Source organism: Chiloscyllium plagiosum, unplaced genomic scaffold (genome assembly GCF_037043375.1).
Source record: "Chiloscyllium plagiosum isolate Xiang-an unplaced genomic scaffold, Cpla_swu_hap1 HiC_scaffold_3, whole genome shotgun sequence".
NCBI classification, from domain to species: Eukaryota; Metazoa; Chordata; class Chondrichthyes; order Orectolobiformes; family Hemiscylliidae; genus Chiloscyllium; species Chiloscyllium plagiosum.
In genome coordinates this window covers 123057833-123071622 of record NW_028270141.1, presented here as the reverse complement: position 1 = coordinate 123071622, position 13790 = coordinate 123057833, and the positions used below count along the sequence as shown (strand labels likewise).

General features: G+C 51.9%; 7 non-coding genes and 2 pseudogenes across 7 annotated transcripts; all 9 read left to right on the top strand.

Annotated features, from left to right (window-relative positions):
- Window positions 1-85: 85 nt before the first annotated feature.
- On the top strand, window positions 86-204 carry LOC148150823 (5S ribosomal RNA). Its single transcript, XR_015755920.1, has one exon. It is a non-coding gene; the product is annotated as a 5S ribosomal RNA (ribosomal RNA).
- Window positions 205-1750: 1546 nt separating this feature from the next.
- Window positions 1751-1859, top strand: LOC148150822 (5S ribosomal RNA; annotated as a pseudogene).
- A 1546-nt stretch (window positions 1860-3405) lies between these two features.
- Window positions 3406-3524, top strand: LOC148150821 (5S ribosomal RNA). The gene has a single exon (XR_015756283.1). It is a non-coding gene; the product is annotated as a 5S ribosomal RNA (ribosomal RNA).
- A 1546-nt stretch (window positions 3525-5070) lies between these two features.
- LOC148150820 (5S ribosomal RNA) lies at window positions 5071-5189 on the top strand. The gene has a single exon (XR_015756345.1). It is a non-coding gene; the product is annotated as a 5S ribosomal RNA (ribosomal RNA).
- Window positions 5190-6735: 1546 nt separating this feature from the next.
- LOC148150819 (5S ribosomal RNA) lies at window positions 6736-6854 on the top strand. Its single transcript, XR_015756691.1, has one exon. It is a non-coding gene; the product is annotated as a 5S ribosomal RNA (ribosomal RNA).
- Window positions 6855-8400: 1546 nt separating this feature from the next.
- Window positions 8401-8519, top strand: LOC148150818 (5S ribosomal RNA). The gene has a single exon (XR_015755557.1). It is a non-coding gene; the product is annotated as a 5S ribosomal RNA (ribosomal RNA).
- Window positions 8520-10065: 1546 nt separating this feature from the next.
- Window positions 10066-10184, top strand: LOC148150817 (5S ribosomal RNA). Its single transcript, XR_015755860.1, has one exon. It is a non-coding gene; the product is annotated as a 5S ribosomal RNA (ribosomal RNA).
- A 1546-nt stretch (window positions 10185-11730) lies between these two features.
- On the top strand, window positions 11731-11849 carry LOC148150816 (5S ribosomal RNA). Its single transcript, XR_015756701.1, has one exon. It is a non-coding gene; the product is annotated as a 5S ribosomal RNA (ribosomal RNA).
- Window positions 11850-13395: 1546 nt separating this feature from the next.
- Window positions 13396-13514, top strand: LOC148150815 (5S ribosomal RNA; annotated as a pseudogene).
- Window positions 13515-13790: the final 276 nt, after the last annotated feature.

Sequence of the window (13790 nt, the reverse complement as noted above, 5' to 3'; positions counted from 1 at the left end):
GCCAAAGGGGATAAAGAGAAAGAGCAAGAAAGAAAATGTGGCTGGCCAGCACGCCTTGAAGTAGGGAGAAAAGGCAGGGGCCAGCACTTACGGCCATACTAGTCTGAAAACACCCGATCTCGTGTGATCTCGGAAGCTAAGCAGACTCAGGCCTGGTTAGTACTTGGATGGGCGACCGCCTGGGAATACCAGGTGCAGTAGGCTTTTTCCGCCAGCAGTGGCTGCTCAAGTCACCCCTCTGCACTTGTCTTGTGCCAGGCAATGGAGCGGCAGGTTATTTTTGCTGCTGCTGCTGTGCCTGGCATCAGTCTCCTGCAGGCACGAGACACGGAGGGGAGGAGAGCGGAGCGCTGCCAAAATCAGCAAGAAAGGCGGAAAGAAAGGGATTGGGGCTGCACGCTGTCTGCGGGTGGCAGTCAGGAAAGGCGGACAATAGACAATAGGTGCAGGAGTTGGCCATTCTGCCCTTCCAGCCTGCACCACCATTCAATATGATCATGGCTGATCATCCTTAATCAGTATCCTGTTCCTGCCTTATCTCCATAACCCTTGATTCCACTATCCTTGAGAGCTCTATCCAACTCTTTCTTAAATGAATCCAGAGACTGGGCCTCCACTGCCCTCTGGGGCAGAGCATTCCACACAGCCACCACTCTCTGGGTGAAGAAGTTTCTCCTCATCTCTGTCCTAAATGGTCTACCCCGTATTTTTAAGCTGTGTCCTCTGTTTCGGCACTCACCCCACAGCGGAAACATGTTGCCTGCCGCCAGAGTGTCCAATCCTTTGATCATCTTATATGTCTCAACCAGATCCCCTCTCAGTCTTCTAAACTCAAGGGTACACAAGCCCAGTCGCTCCAGTCTTTCAGTGTAAGGTAATCCCGCCATTCCAGGAATTGACCTCGTGAACCTACGCTGCATTCCCTCAATAGCCAGAATGTCTCTCCTCAAATTTGGAGACCAGAACTGCACACAGTACTCCAGGTGTGGTCTCACCAGGGCCCTGTACAGCTGCAGAAGAACCTCTTTGCTTCTATACTCAATCCCTCTTGTTATGAAGGCCAGCATGCTATTAGCCTTCTTCACTACCTGCTGTACCTGCATGCTTACCTTCATTGAGTGGTGTACAAGAACCCCCAGATCTCTCTGTACTGCCCCTTTACCTAAATTGATTCCACTTAGGTGGTAATCTGCCTTCCTGTTCTTGCCACCAAAGTGGATAAGGATCCATTTATCCACGTGAAAGTGCATCTGCCATGCATCTGAGCACTCACCTAACTTGTCCAGGTCACCCTGTAATCTCCTAACATCCTCATCACATTTCACCCTGCCACCCAGCTGATGAAATTTGCGAATGTTATTGCTAAGACCATCTTGTATATCCTGAAGATAGATTGTAAAAAGCTGCGGTCCCAGTACTGATCCGTGCGGTACCCCACTGGTCAGTGCCTGGCATTCCGAAATGGAGGGGTGGAGGAGTGTGGAAGGATGAGAGAATGCAGGCTGCGGCCCTATGAAGCAGGGGGAGGGCTTGCAGTTGGCCTGTGTGGGGATGTGGGAGACTACAGGAGCCTGGTGGGCAAGGGCTGGCTGAAAGGCAGCTGGAGGGACGGAGGGAGGGAAGCACGCACGGAGGAGGAAGAGCAAAGAGAAAAGAGAAAAAAAAGCCAAAGGGGATAAAGAGAAAGAGCAAGAAAGAAAATGTGGCTGGCCAGCACGCCTTGAAGTAGGGAGAAAAGGCAGGGGCCAGCGCCTACGGCCATACTAGTCTGAAAACGTCTGATCTCGGAAGCTAAGCAGACTCAAGCCTGGTTAGTACTTGGATGGGAGACCGCCTGGGAATACCAGGTGCAGTAGGCTTTTTCCGCCAGCAGTGGCTGCTCAAGTCACCCCTCTGCACTTGTCTTGTGCCAGGCAATGGAGCGGCAGGTTATTTTTGCTGCTGCTGCTGTGCCTGGCATCAGTCTCCTGCAGGCACGAGACACGGAGGGGAGGAGAGCGGAGCGCTGCCAAAATCAGCAAGAAAGGCGGAAAGAAAGGGATTGGGGCTGCACGCTGTCTGCGGGTGGCAGTCAGGAAAGGCGGACAATAGACAATAGGTGCAGGAGTTGGCCATTCTGCCCTTCCAGCCTGCACCACCATTCAATATGATCATGGCTGATCATCCTTAATCAGTATCCTGTTCCTGCCTTATCTCCATAACCCTTGATTCCACTATCGTTGAGAGCTCTATCCAACTCTTTCTTAAATGAATCCAGAGACTGGGCCTCCACTGCCCTCTGGGGCAGAGCATTCCACACAGCCACCACTCTCTGGGTGAAGAAGTTTCTCCTCATCTCTGTCCTAAATGGTCTACCCCGTATTTTTAAGCTGTGTCCTCTGTTTCGGCACTCACCCCGCAGCGGAAACATGTTGCCTGCCGCCAGAGAGTCCAATCCTTTGATCATCTTATATGTCTCAACCAGATCCCCTCTCAGTCTTCTAAACTCAAGGGTACACAAGCCCAGTCGCTCCAGTCTTTCAGTGTAAGGTAATCCCGCCATTCCAGGAATTGACCTCGTGAACCTACGCTGCATTCCCTCAATAGCCAGAATGTCTCTCCTCAAATTTGGAGACCAGAACTGCACACAGTACTCCAGGTGTGGTCTCACCAGGGCCCTGTACAGCTGCAGAAGGACCTCTTTGCTTCTATACTCAATCCCTCTTGTTATGAAGGCCAGCATGCTATTAGCCTTCTTCACTACCTGCTGTACCTGCATGCTTACCTTCATTGAGTGGTGTACAAGAACCCCCAGATCTCTCTGTACTGCCCCTTTACCTAAATTGATTCCACTTAGGTGGTAATCTGCCTTCCTGTTCTTGCCACCAAAGTGGATAAGGATCCATTTATCCACGTGAAAGTGCATCTGCCATGCATCTGAGCACTCACCTAACTTGTCCAGGTCACCCTGTAATCTCCTAAGATCCTCATCACATTTCACCCTGCCACCCAGCTGATGAAATTTGCGAATGTTATTGCTAATACCATCTTGTATATCCTGAAGATAGATTGTAAAAAGCTGCGGTCCCAGTACTGATCCGTGCGGTACCCCACTGGTCAGTGCCTGGCATTCCGAAATGGAGGGGTGGAGGAGTGTGGAAGGATGAGAGAATGCAGGCTGCGGCCCTATGAAGCAGGGGGAGGGCTTGCAGTTGGCCTGTGTGGGGATGTGGGAGACTACAGGAGCCTGGTGGGCAAGGGCTGGCTGAAAGGCAGCTGGAGGGACGGAGGGAGGGAAGCACGCACGGAGGAGGAAGAGCAAAGAGAAAAGAGAAAAAAAAGCCAAAGGGGATAAAGAGAAAGAGCAAGAAAGAAAATGTGGCTGGCCAGCACGCCTTGAAGTAGGGAGAAAAGGCAGGGGCCAGCGCCTACGGCCATACTAGTCTGAAAACGCCCGATCTCGTGTGATCTCGGAAGCTAAGCAGACTCAGGCCTGGTTAGTACTTGGATGGGAGACCGCCTGGGACTACCAGGTGCAGTAGGCTTTTTCCGCCAGCAGTGGCTGCTCAAGTCACCCCTCTGCACTTGTCTTGTGCCAGGCAATGGAGCGGCAGGTTATTTTTGCTGCTGCTGCTGTGCCTGGCATCAGTCTCCTGCAGGCACGAGACACGGAGGGGAGGAGAGCGGAGCGCTGCCAAAATCAGCAAGAAAGGCGGAAAGAAAGGGATTGGGGCTGCACGCTGTCTGCGGGTGGCAGTCAGGAAAGGTGGACAATAGACAATAGGTGCAGGAGTTGGCCATTCTGCCCTTCCAGCCTGCACCACCATTCAATATGATCATGGCTGATCATCCTTAATCAGTATCCTGTTCCTGCCTTATCTCCATAACCCTTGATTCCACTATCCTTGAGAACTCTATCCAACGCTTTCTTAAATGAATCCAGAGACTGGGCCTCCACTGCCCTCTGGGGCAGAGCATTCCACACAGCCACCACTCTCTGGGTGAAGAAGTTTCTCCTCATCTCTGTCCTAAATGGTCTACCCCGTATTTTTAAGCTGTGTCCTCTGTTTCGGCACTCACCCCGCAGCGGAAACATGTTGCCTGCCGCCAGAGTGTCCAATCCTTTGATCATCTTATATGTCTCAACCAGATCCCCTCTCAGTCTTCTAAACTCAAGGGTACACAAGCCCAGTCGCTCCAGTCTTTCAGTGTAAGGTAATCCCGCCATTCCAGGAATTGACCTCGTGAACCTACGCTGCATTCCCTCAATAGCCAGAATGTCTCTCCTCAAATTTGGAGACCAGAACTGCACACAGTACTCCAGGTGTGGTCTCACCAGGGCCCTGTACAGCTGCAGAAGAACCTCTTTGCTTCTATACTCAATCCCTCTTGTTATGAAGGCCAGCATGCTATTAGCCTTCTTCACTACCTGCTGTACCTGCATGCTTACCTTCATTGAGTGGTGTACAAGAACCCCCAGATCTCTCTGTACTGCCCCTTTACCTAAATTGATTCCACTTAGGTGGTAATCTGCCTTCCTGTTCTTGCCACCAAAGTGGATAAGGATCCATTTATCCACGTGAAAGTGCATCTGCCATGCATCTGAGCACTCACCTAACTTGTCCAGGTCACCCTGTAATCTCCTAACATCCTCATCACATTTCACCCTGCCACCCAGCTGATGAAATTTGCGAATGTTATTGCTAATACCATCTTGTATATCCTGAAGATAGATTGTAAAAAGCTGCGATCCCAGTACTGATCCGTGCGGTACCCCACTGGTCAGTGCCTGGCATTCCGAAATGGAGGGGTGGAGGAGTGTGGAAGGATGAGAGAATGCAGGCTGCGGCCCTATGAAGCAGGGGGAGGGCTTGCAGTTGGCCTGTGTGGGGATGTGGGAGACTACAGGAGCCTGGTGGGCAAGGGCTGGCTGAAAGGCAGCTGGAGGGACGGAGGGAGGGAAGCACGCACGGAGGAGGAAGAGCAAAGAGAAAAGAGAAAAAAAAGCCAAAGGGGATAAAGAGAAAGAGCAAGAAAGAAAATGTGGCTGGCCAGCACGCCTTGAAGTAGGGAGAAAAGGCAGGGGCCAGCGCCTACGGCCATACTAGTCTGAAAACGCCCGATCTCGTCTGATCTCGGAAGCTAAGCAGACTCAGGCCTGGTTAGTACTTGGATGGGAGACCGCCTGGGAATACCAGGTGCAGTAGGCTTTTTCCGCCAGCAGTGGCTGCTCAAGTCACCCCTCTGCACTTGCCTTGTGCCAGGCAATGGAGCGGCAGGTTATTTTTGCTGCTGCTGCTGTGCCTGGCATCAGTCTCCTGCAGGCACGAGACACGGAGGGGAGGAGAGCGGAGCGCTGCCAAAATCAGCAAGAAAGGCGGAAAGAAAGGGATTGGGGCTGCACGCTGTCTGCGGGTGGCAGTCAGGAAAGGCGGACAATAGACAATAGGTGCAGGAGTTGGCCATTCTGCCCTTCCAGCCTGCACCACCATTCAATATGATCATGGCTGATCATCCTTAATCAGTATCCTGTTCCTGCCTTATCTCCATAACCCTTGATTCCACTATCCTTGAGAGCTCTATCCAACTCTTTCTTAAATGAATCCAGAGACTGGGCCTCCACTGCCCTCTGGGGCAGAGCATTCCACACAGCCACCACTCTCTGGGTGAAGAAGTTTCTCCTCATCTCTGTCCTAAATGGTCTACCCCGTATTTTTAAGCTGTGTCCTCTGTTTAAGCACTCACCCCGCAGCGGAAACATGTTGCCTGCCGCCAGAGTGTCCAATCCTTTGATCATCTTATATGTCTCAACCAGATCCCCTCTCAGTCTTCTAAACTCAAGGGTACACAAGCCCAGTCGCTCCAGTCTTTCAGTGTAAGGTAATCCCGCCATTCCAGGAATTGACCTCGTGAACCTACGCTGCATTCCCTCAATAGCCAGAATGTCTCTCCTCAAATTTGGAGACCAGAACTGCACACAGTACTCCAGGTGTGGTCTCACCAGGGCCCTGTACAGCTGCAGAAGGACCTCTTTGCTTCTATACTCAATCCCTCTTGTTATGAAGGCCAGCATGCTATTAGCCTTCTTCACTACCTGCTGTACCTGCATGCTTACCTTCATTGAGTGGTGTACAAGAACCCCCAGATCTCTCTGTACTGCCCCTTTACCTAAATTGATTCCACTTAGGTGGTAATCTGCCTTCCTGTTCTTGCCACCAAAGTGGATAAGGATCCATTTATCCACGTGAAAGTGCATCTGCCATGCATCTGAGCACTCACCTAACTTGTCCAGGTCACCCTGTAATCTCCTAACATCCTCATCACATTTCACCCTGCCACCCAGCTGATGAAATTTGCGAATGTTATTGCTAAGACCATCTTGTATATCCTGAAGATAGATTGTAAAAAGCTGCGGTCCCAGTACTGATCCGTGCGGTACCCCACTGGTCAGTGCCTGGCATTCCGAAATGGAGGGGTGGAGGAGTGTGGAAGGATGAGAGAATGCAGGCTGCGGCCCTATGAAGCAGGGGGAGGGCTTGCAGTTGGCCTGTGTGGGGATGTGGGAGACTACAGGAGCCTGGTGGGCAAGGGCTGGCTGAAAGGCAGCTGGAGGGACGGAGGGAGGGAAGCACGCACGGAGGAGGAAGAGCAAAGAGAAAAGAGAAAAAAAAGCCAAAGGGGATAAAGAGAAAGAGCAAGAAAGAAAATGTGGCTGGCCAGCACGCCTTGAAGTAGGGAGAAAAGGCAGGGGCCAGCGCCTACGGCCATACTAGTCTGAAAGCGCCTGATCTCGTCTGATCTCGGAAGCTAAGCAGACTCAGGCCTGGTTAGTACTTGGATGGGAGACCGCCTGGGAATACCAGGTGCAGTAGGCTTTTTCCGCCACCAGTGGCTGCTCAAGTCACCCCTCTGCACTTGTCTTGTGCCAGGCAATGGAGCGGCAGGTTATTTTTGCTGCTGCTGCTGTGCCTGGCATCAGTCTCCTGCAGGCACGAGACACGGAGGGGAGGAGAGCGGAGCGCTGCCAAAATCAGCAAGAAAGGCGGAAAGAAAGGGATTGGGGCTGCACGCTGTCTGCGGGTGGCAGTCAGGAAAGGCGGACAATAGACAATAGGTGCAGGAGTTGGCCATTCTGCCCTTCCAGCCTGCACCACCATTCAATATGATCATGGCTGATCATCCTTAATCAGTATCCTGTTCCTGCCTTATCTCCATAACCCTTGATTCCACTATCCTTGAGAGCTCTATCCAACTCTTTCTTAAATGAATCCAGAGACTGGGCCTCCACTGCCCTCTGGGGCAGAGCATTCCACACAGCCACCACTCTCTGGGTGAAGAAGTTTCTCCTCATCTCTGTCCTAAATGGTCTACCCCGTATTTTTAAGCTGTGTCCTCTGTTTCGGCACTCACCCCGCAGCGGAAACATGTTGCCTGCCGCCAGAGTGTCCAATCCTTTGATCATCTTATATGTCTCAACCAGATCCCCTCTCAGTCTTCTAAACTCAAGGGTACACAAGCCCAGTCGCTCCAGTCTTTCAGTGTAAGGTAATCCCGCCATTCCAGGAATTGACCTCGTGAACCTACGCTGCATTCCCTCAATAGCCAGAATGTCTCTCCTCAAATTTGGAGACCAGAACTGCACACAGTACTCCAGGTGTGGTCTCACCAGGGCCCTGTACAGCTGCAGAAGGACCTCTTTGCTTCTATACTCAATCCCTCTTGTTATGAAGGCCAGCATGCTATTAGCCTTCTTCACTACCTGCTGTACCTGCATGCTTACCTTCATTGAGTGGTGTACAAGAACCCCCAGATCTCTCTGTACTGCCCCTTTACCTAAATTGATTCCACTTAGGTGGTAATCTGCCTTCCTGTTCTTGCCACCAAAGTGGATAAGGATCCATTTATCCACGTGAAAGTGCATCTGCCATGCATCTGAGCACTCACCTAACTTGTCCAGGTCACCCTGTAATCTCCTAACATCCTCATCACATTTCACCCTGCCACCCAGCTGATGAAATTTGCGAATATTATTGCTAATACCATCTTGTATATCCTGAAGATAGATCGTAAAAAGCTGCGGTCCCAGTACTGATCCGTGCGGTACCCCACTGGTCAGTGCCTGGCATTCCGAAATGGAGGGGTGGAGGAGTGTGGAAGGATGAGAGAATGCAGGCTGCGGCCCTATGAAGCAGGGGGAGGGCTTGCAGTTGGCCTGTGTGGGGATGTGGGAGACTACAGGAGCCTGGTGGGCAAGGGCTGGCTGAAAGGCAGCTGGAGGGACGGAGGGAGGGAAGCACGCACGGAGGAGGAAGAGCAAAGAGAAAAGAGAAAAAAAAGCCAAAGGGGATAAAGAGAAAGAGCAAGAAAGAAAATGTGGCTGGCCAGCACGCCTTGAAGTAGGGAGAAAAGGCAGGGGCCAGCGCCTACGGCCATACTAGTCTGAAAACACCCGATCTCGTCTGATCTCGGAAGCTAAGCAGACTCAGGCCTGGTTACTACTTGGATGGGCGACCGCCTGGGAATACCAGGTGCAGTAGGCTTTTTCCGCCAGCAGTGGCTGCTCAAGTCACCCCTCTGCACTTGTCTTGTGCCAGGCAATGGAGCGGCAGGTTATTTTTGCTGCTGCTGCTGTGCCTGGCATCAGTCTCCTGCAGGCACGAGACACGGAGGGGAGGAGAGCGGAGCGCTGCCAAAATCAGCAAGAAAGGCGGAAAGAAAGGGATTGGGGCTGCACGCTGTCTGCGGGTGGCAGTCAGGAAAGGCGGACAATAGACAATAGGTGCAGGAGTTGGCCATTCTGCCCTTCCAGCCTGCACCACCATTCAATATGATCATGGCTGATCATCCTTAATCAGTATCCTGTTCCTGCCTTATCTCCATAACCCTTGATTCCACTATCCTTGAGAGCTCTATCCAACTCTTTCTTAAATGAATCCAGAGACTGGGCCTCCACTGCCCTCTGGGGCAGAGCATTCCACACAGCCACCACTCTCTGGGTGAAGAAGTTTCTCCTCATCTCTGTCCTAAATGGTCTACCCCGTATTTTTAAGCTGTGTCCTCTGTTTCGGCACTCACCCCGCAGCGGAAACATGTTGCCTGCCGCCAGAGTGTCCAATCCTTTGATCATCTTATATGTCTCAACCAGATCCCCTCTCAGTCTTCTAAACTCAAGGGTACACAAGCCCAGTCGCTCCAGTCTTTCAGTGTAAGGTAATCCCGCCATTCCAGGAATTGACCTCGTGAACCTACGCTGCATTCCCTCAATAGCCAGAATGTCTCTCCTCAAATTTGGAGACCAGAACTGCACACAGTACTCCAGGTGTGGTCTCACCAGGGCCCTGTACAGCTGCAGAAGAACCTCTTTGCTTCTATACTCAATCCCTCTTGTTATGAAGGCCAGCATGCTATTAGCCTTCTTCACTACCTGCTGTACCTGCATGCTTACCTTCATTGAGTGGTGTACAAGAACCCCCAGATCTCTCTGTACTGCCCCTTTACCTAAATTGATTCCACTTAGGTGGTAATCTGCCTTCCTGTTCTTGCCACCAAAGTGGATAAGGATCCATTTATCCACGTGAAAGTGCATCTGCCATGCATCTGAGCACTCACCTAACTTGTCCAGGTCACCCTGTAATCTCCTAAGATCCTCATCACATTTCACCCTGCCACCCAGCTGATGAAATTTGCGAATGTTATTGCTAAGACCATCTTGTATATCCTGAAGATAGATTGTAAAAAGCTGCGGTCCCAGTACTGATCCGTGCGGTACCCCACTGGTCAGTGCCTGGCATTCCGAAATGGAGGGGTGGAGGAGTGTGGAAGGATGAGAGAATGCAGGCTGCGGCCCTATGAAGCAGGGGGAGGGCTTGCAGTTGGCCTGTGTGGGGATGTGGGAGACTACAGGAGCCTGGTGGGCAAGGGCTGGCTGAAAGGCAGCTGGAGGGACGGAGGGAGGGAAGCACGCACGGAGGAGGAAGAGCAAAGAGAAAAGAGAAAAAAAAGCCAAAGGGGATAAAGAGAAAGAGCAAGAAAGAAAATGTGGCTGGCCAGCACGCCTTGAAGTAGGGAGAAAAGGCAGGGGCCAGCACCTATGGCCATACTAGTCTGAAAGCGCCTGATCTCGTCTGATCTCGGAAGCTAAGCAGACTCAGGCCTGGTTAGTACTTGGATGGGAGACCGCCTGGGAATACCAGGTGCAGTAGGCTTTTTCCGCCAGCAGTGGCTGCTCAAGTCACCCCTCTGCACTTGTCTTGTGCCAGGCAATGGAGCGGCAGGTTATTTTTGCTGCTGCTGCTGTGCCTGGCATCAGTCTCCTGCAGGCACGAGACACGGAGGGGAGGAGAGCGGAGCGCTGCCAAAATCAGCAAGAAAGGCGGAAAGAAAGGGATTGGGGCTGCACGCTGTCTGCGGGTGGCAGTCAGGAAAGGCGGACAATAGACAATAGGTGCAGGAGTTGGCCATTCTGCCCTTCCAGCCTGCACCACCATTCAATATGATCATGGCTGATCATCCTTAATCAGTATCCTGTTCCTGCCTTATCTCCATAACCCTTGATTCCACTATCCTTGAGAGCTCTATCCAACTCTTTCTTAAATGAATCCAGAGACTGGGCCTCCACTGCCCTCTGGGGCAGAGCATTCCACACAGCCACCACTCTCTGGGTGAAGAAGTTTCTCCTCATCTCTGTCCTAAATGGTCTACCCCGTATTTTTAAGCTGTGTCCTCTGTTTCGGCACTCACCCCGCAGCGGAAACATGTTGCCTGCCGCCAGAGTGTCCAATCCTTTGATCATCTTATATGTCTCAACCAGATCCCCTCTCAGTCTTCTAAACTCAAGGGTACACAAGCCCAGTCGCTCCAGTCTTTCAGTGTAAGGTAATCCCGCCATTCCAGGAATTGACCTCGTGAACCTACGCTGCATTCCCTCAATAGCCAGAATGTCTCTCCTCAAATTTGGAGACCAGAACTGCACACAGTACTCCAGGTGTGGTCTCACCAGGGCCCTGTACAGCTGCAGAAGAACCTCTTTGCTTCTATACTCAATCCCTCTTGTTATGAAGGCCAGCATGCTATTAGCCTTCTTCACTACCTGCTGTACCTGCATGCTTACCTTCATTGAGTGGTGTACAAGAACCCCCAGATCTCTCTGTACTGCCCCTTTACCTAAATTGATTCCACTTAGGTGGTAATCTGCCTTCCTGTTCTTGCCACCAAAGTGGATAAGGATCCATTTATCCACGTGAAAGTGCATCTGCCATGCATCTGAGCACTCACCTAACTTGTCCAGGTCACCCTGTAATCTCCTAACATCCTCATCACATTTCACCCTGCCACCCAGCTGATGAAATTTGCGAATGTTATTGCTAATACCATCTTGTATATCCTGAAGATAGATTGTAAAAAGCTGCGGTCCCAGTACTGATCCGTGCGGTACCCCACTGGTCAGTGCCTGGCATTCCGAAATGGAGGGGTGGAGGAGTGTGGAAGGATGAGAGAATGCAGGCTGCGGCCCTATGAAGCAGGGGGAGGGCTTGCAGTTGGCCTGTGTGGGGATGTGGGAGACTACAGGAGCCTGGTGGGCAAGGGCTGGCTGAAAGGCAGCTGGAGGGACGGAGGGAGGGAAGCACGCACGGAGGAGGAAGAGCAAAGAGAAAAGAGAAAAAAAAGCCAAAGGGGATAAAGAGAAAGAGCAACAAAGAAAATGTGGCTGGCCAGCACGCCTTGAAGTAGGGAGAAAAGGCAGGGGCCAGCGCCTACGGCCATACTAGTCTGAAAACGCCCGATCTCGTCTGATCTCGGAAGCTAAGCAGACTCAGGCCTGATTAGTACTTGGATGGGAGACCGCCTGGGAATACCAGGTGCAGTAGGCTTTTTCCGCCAGCAGTGGCTGCTCAAGTCACCCCTCTGCACTTGTCTTGTGCCAGGCAATGGAGCGGCAGGTTATTTTTGCTGCTGCTGCTGTGCCTGGCATCAGTCTCCTGCAGGCACGAGACACGGAGGGGAGGAGAGCGGAGCGCTGCCAAAATCAGCAAGAAAGGCGGAAAGAAAGGGATTGGGGCTGCACGCTGTCTGCGGGTGGCAGTCAGGAAAGGCGGACAATAGACAATAGGTGCAGGAGTTGGCCATTCTGCCCTTCCAGCCTGCACCACCATTCAATATGATCATGGCTGATCATCCTTAATCAGTATCCTGTTCCTGCCTTATCTCCATAACCCTTGATTCCACTATCCTTAAGAGCTCTATCCAACTCTTTCTTAAATGAATCCAGAGACTGGGCCTCCACTGCCCTCTGGGGCAGAGCATTCCACACAGCCACCACTCTCTGGGTGAAGAAGTTTCTCCTCATCTCTGTCCTAAATGGTCTACCCCGTATTTTTAAGCTGTGTCCTCTGTTTCGGCACTCACCCCGCAGCGGAAACATGTTGCCTGCCGCCAGAGTGTCCAATCCTTTGATCATCTTATATGTCTCAACCAGATCCCCTCTCAGTCTTCTAAACTCAAGGGTACACAAGCCCAGTCGCTCCAGTCTTTCAGTGTAAGGTAATCCCGCCATTCCAGGAATTGACCTCGTGAACCTACGCTGCATTCCCTCAATAGCCAGAATGTCTCTCCTCAAATTTGGAGACCAGAACTGCACACAGTACTCCAGGTGTGGTCTCACCAGGGCCCTGTACAGCTGCAGAAGGACCTCTTTGCTTCTATACTCAATCCCTCTTGTTATGAAGGCCAGCATGCTATTAGCCTTCTTCACTACCTGCTGTACCTGCATGCTTACCTTCATTGAGTGGTGTACAAGAACCCCCAGATCTCTCTGTACTGCCCCTTTACCTAAATTGATTCCACTTAGGTGGTAATCTGCCTTCCTGTTCTTGCCACCAAAGTGGATAAGGATCCATTTATCCACGTGAAAGTGCATCTGCCATGCATCTGAGCACTCACCTAACTTGTCCAGGTCACCCTGTAATCTCCTAACATCCTCATCACATTTCACCCTGCCACCCAGCTGATGAAATTTACGAATGTTATTGCTAATACCATCTTGTATATCCTGAAGATAGATCGTAAAAAGCTGCGGTCCCAGTACTGATCCGTGCGGTACCCCACTGGTCAGTGCCTGGCATTCCGAAATGGAGGGGTGGAGGAGTGTGGAAGGATGAGAGAATGCAGGCTGCGGCCCTATGAAGCAGGGGGAGGGCTTGCAGTTGGCCTGTGTGGGGATGTGGGAGACTGCAGGAGCCTGGTGGGCAAGGGCTGGCTGAAAGGCAGCTGGAGGGACGGAGGGAGGGAAGCACGCACGGAGGAGGAAGAACAAAGAGAAAAGAGAAAAAAAAGCCAAAGGGGATAAAGAGAAAGAGCAAGAAAGAAAATGTGGCTGGCCAGCACGCCTTGAAGTAGGGAGAAAAGGCAGGGGCCAGCGCCTACGGCCATACTAGTCTGAAAACACCCGATCTCGTCTGATCTAGGAAGCTAAGCAGACTCAGGCCTCGTTACTACTTGGATGGGCGTCCGCCTGGGAATACCAGGTGCAGTAGGCTTTTTCCGCCAGCAGTGGCTGCTCAAGTCACCCCTCTGCACTTGTCTTGTGCCAGGCAATGGAGCGGCAGGTTATTTTTGCTGCTGCTGCTGTGCCTGGCATCAGTCTCCTGCAGGCACGAGACACGGAGGGGAGGAGAGCGGAGCGCTGCCAAAATCAGCAAGAAAGGCGGAAAGAAAGGGATTGGGGCTGCACGCTGTCTGCGGGTGGCAGTCAGGAAAGGCGGACAATAGACAATAGGTGCAGGAGTTGGCCATTCTGCCCTTCCAGCCTGCAC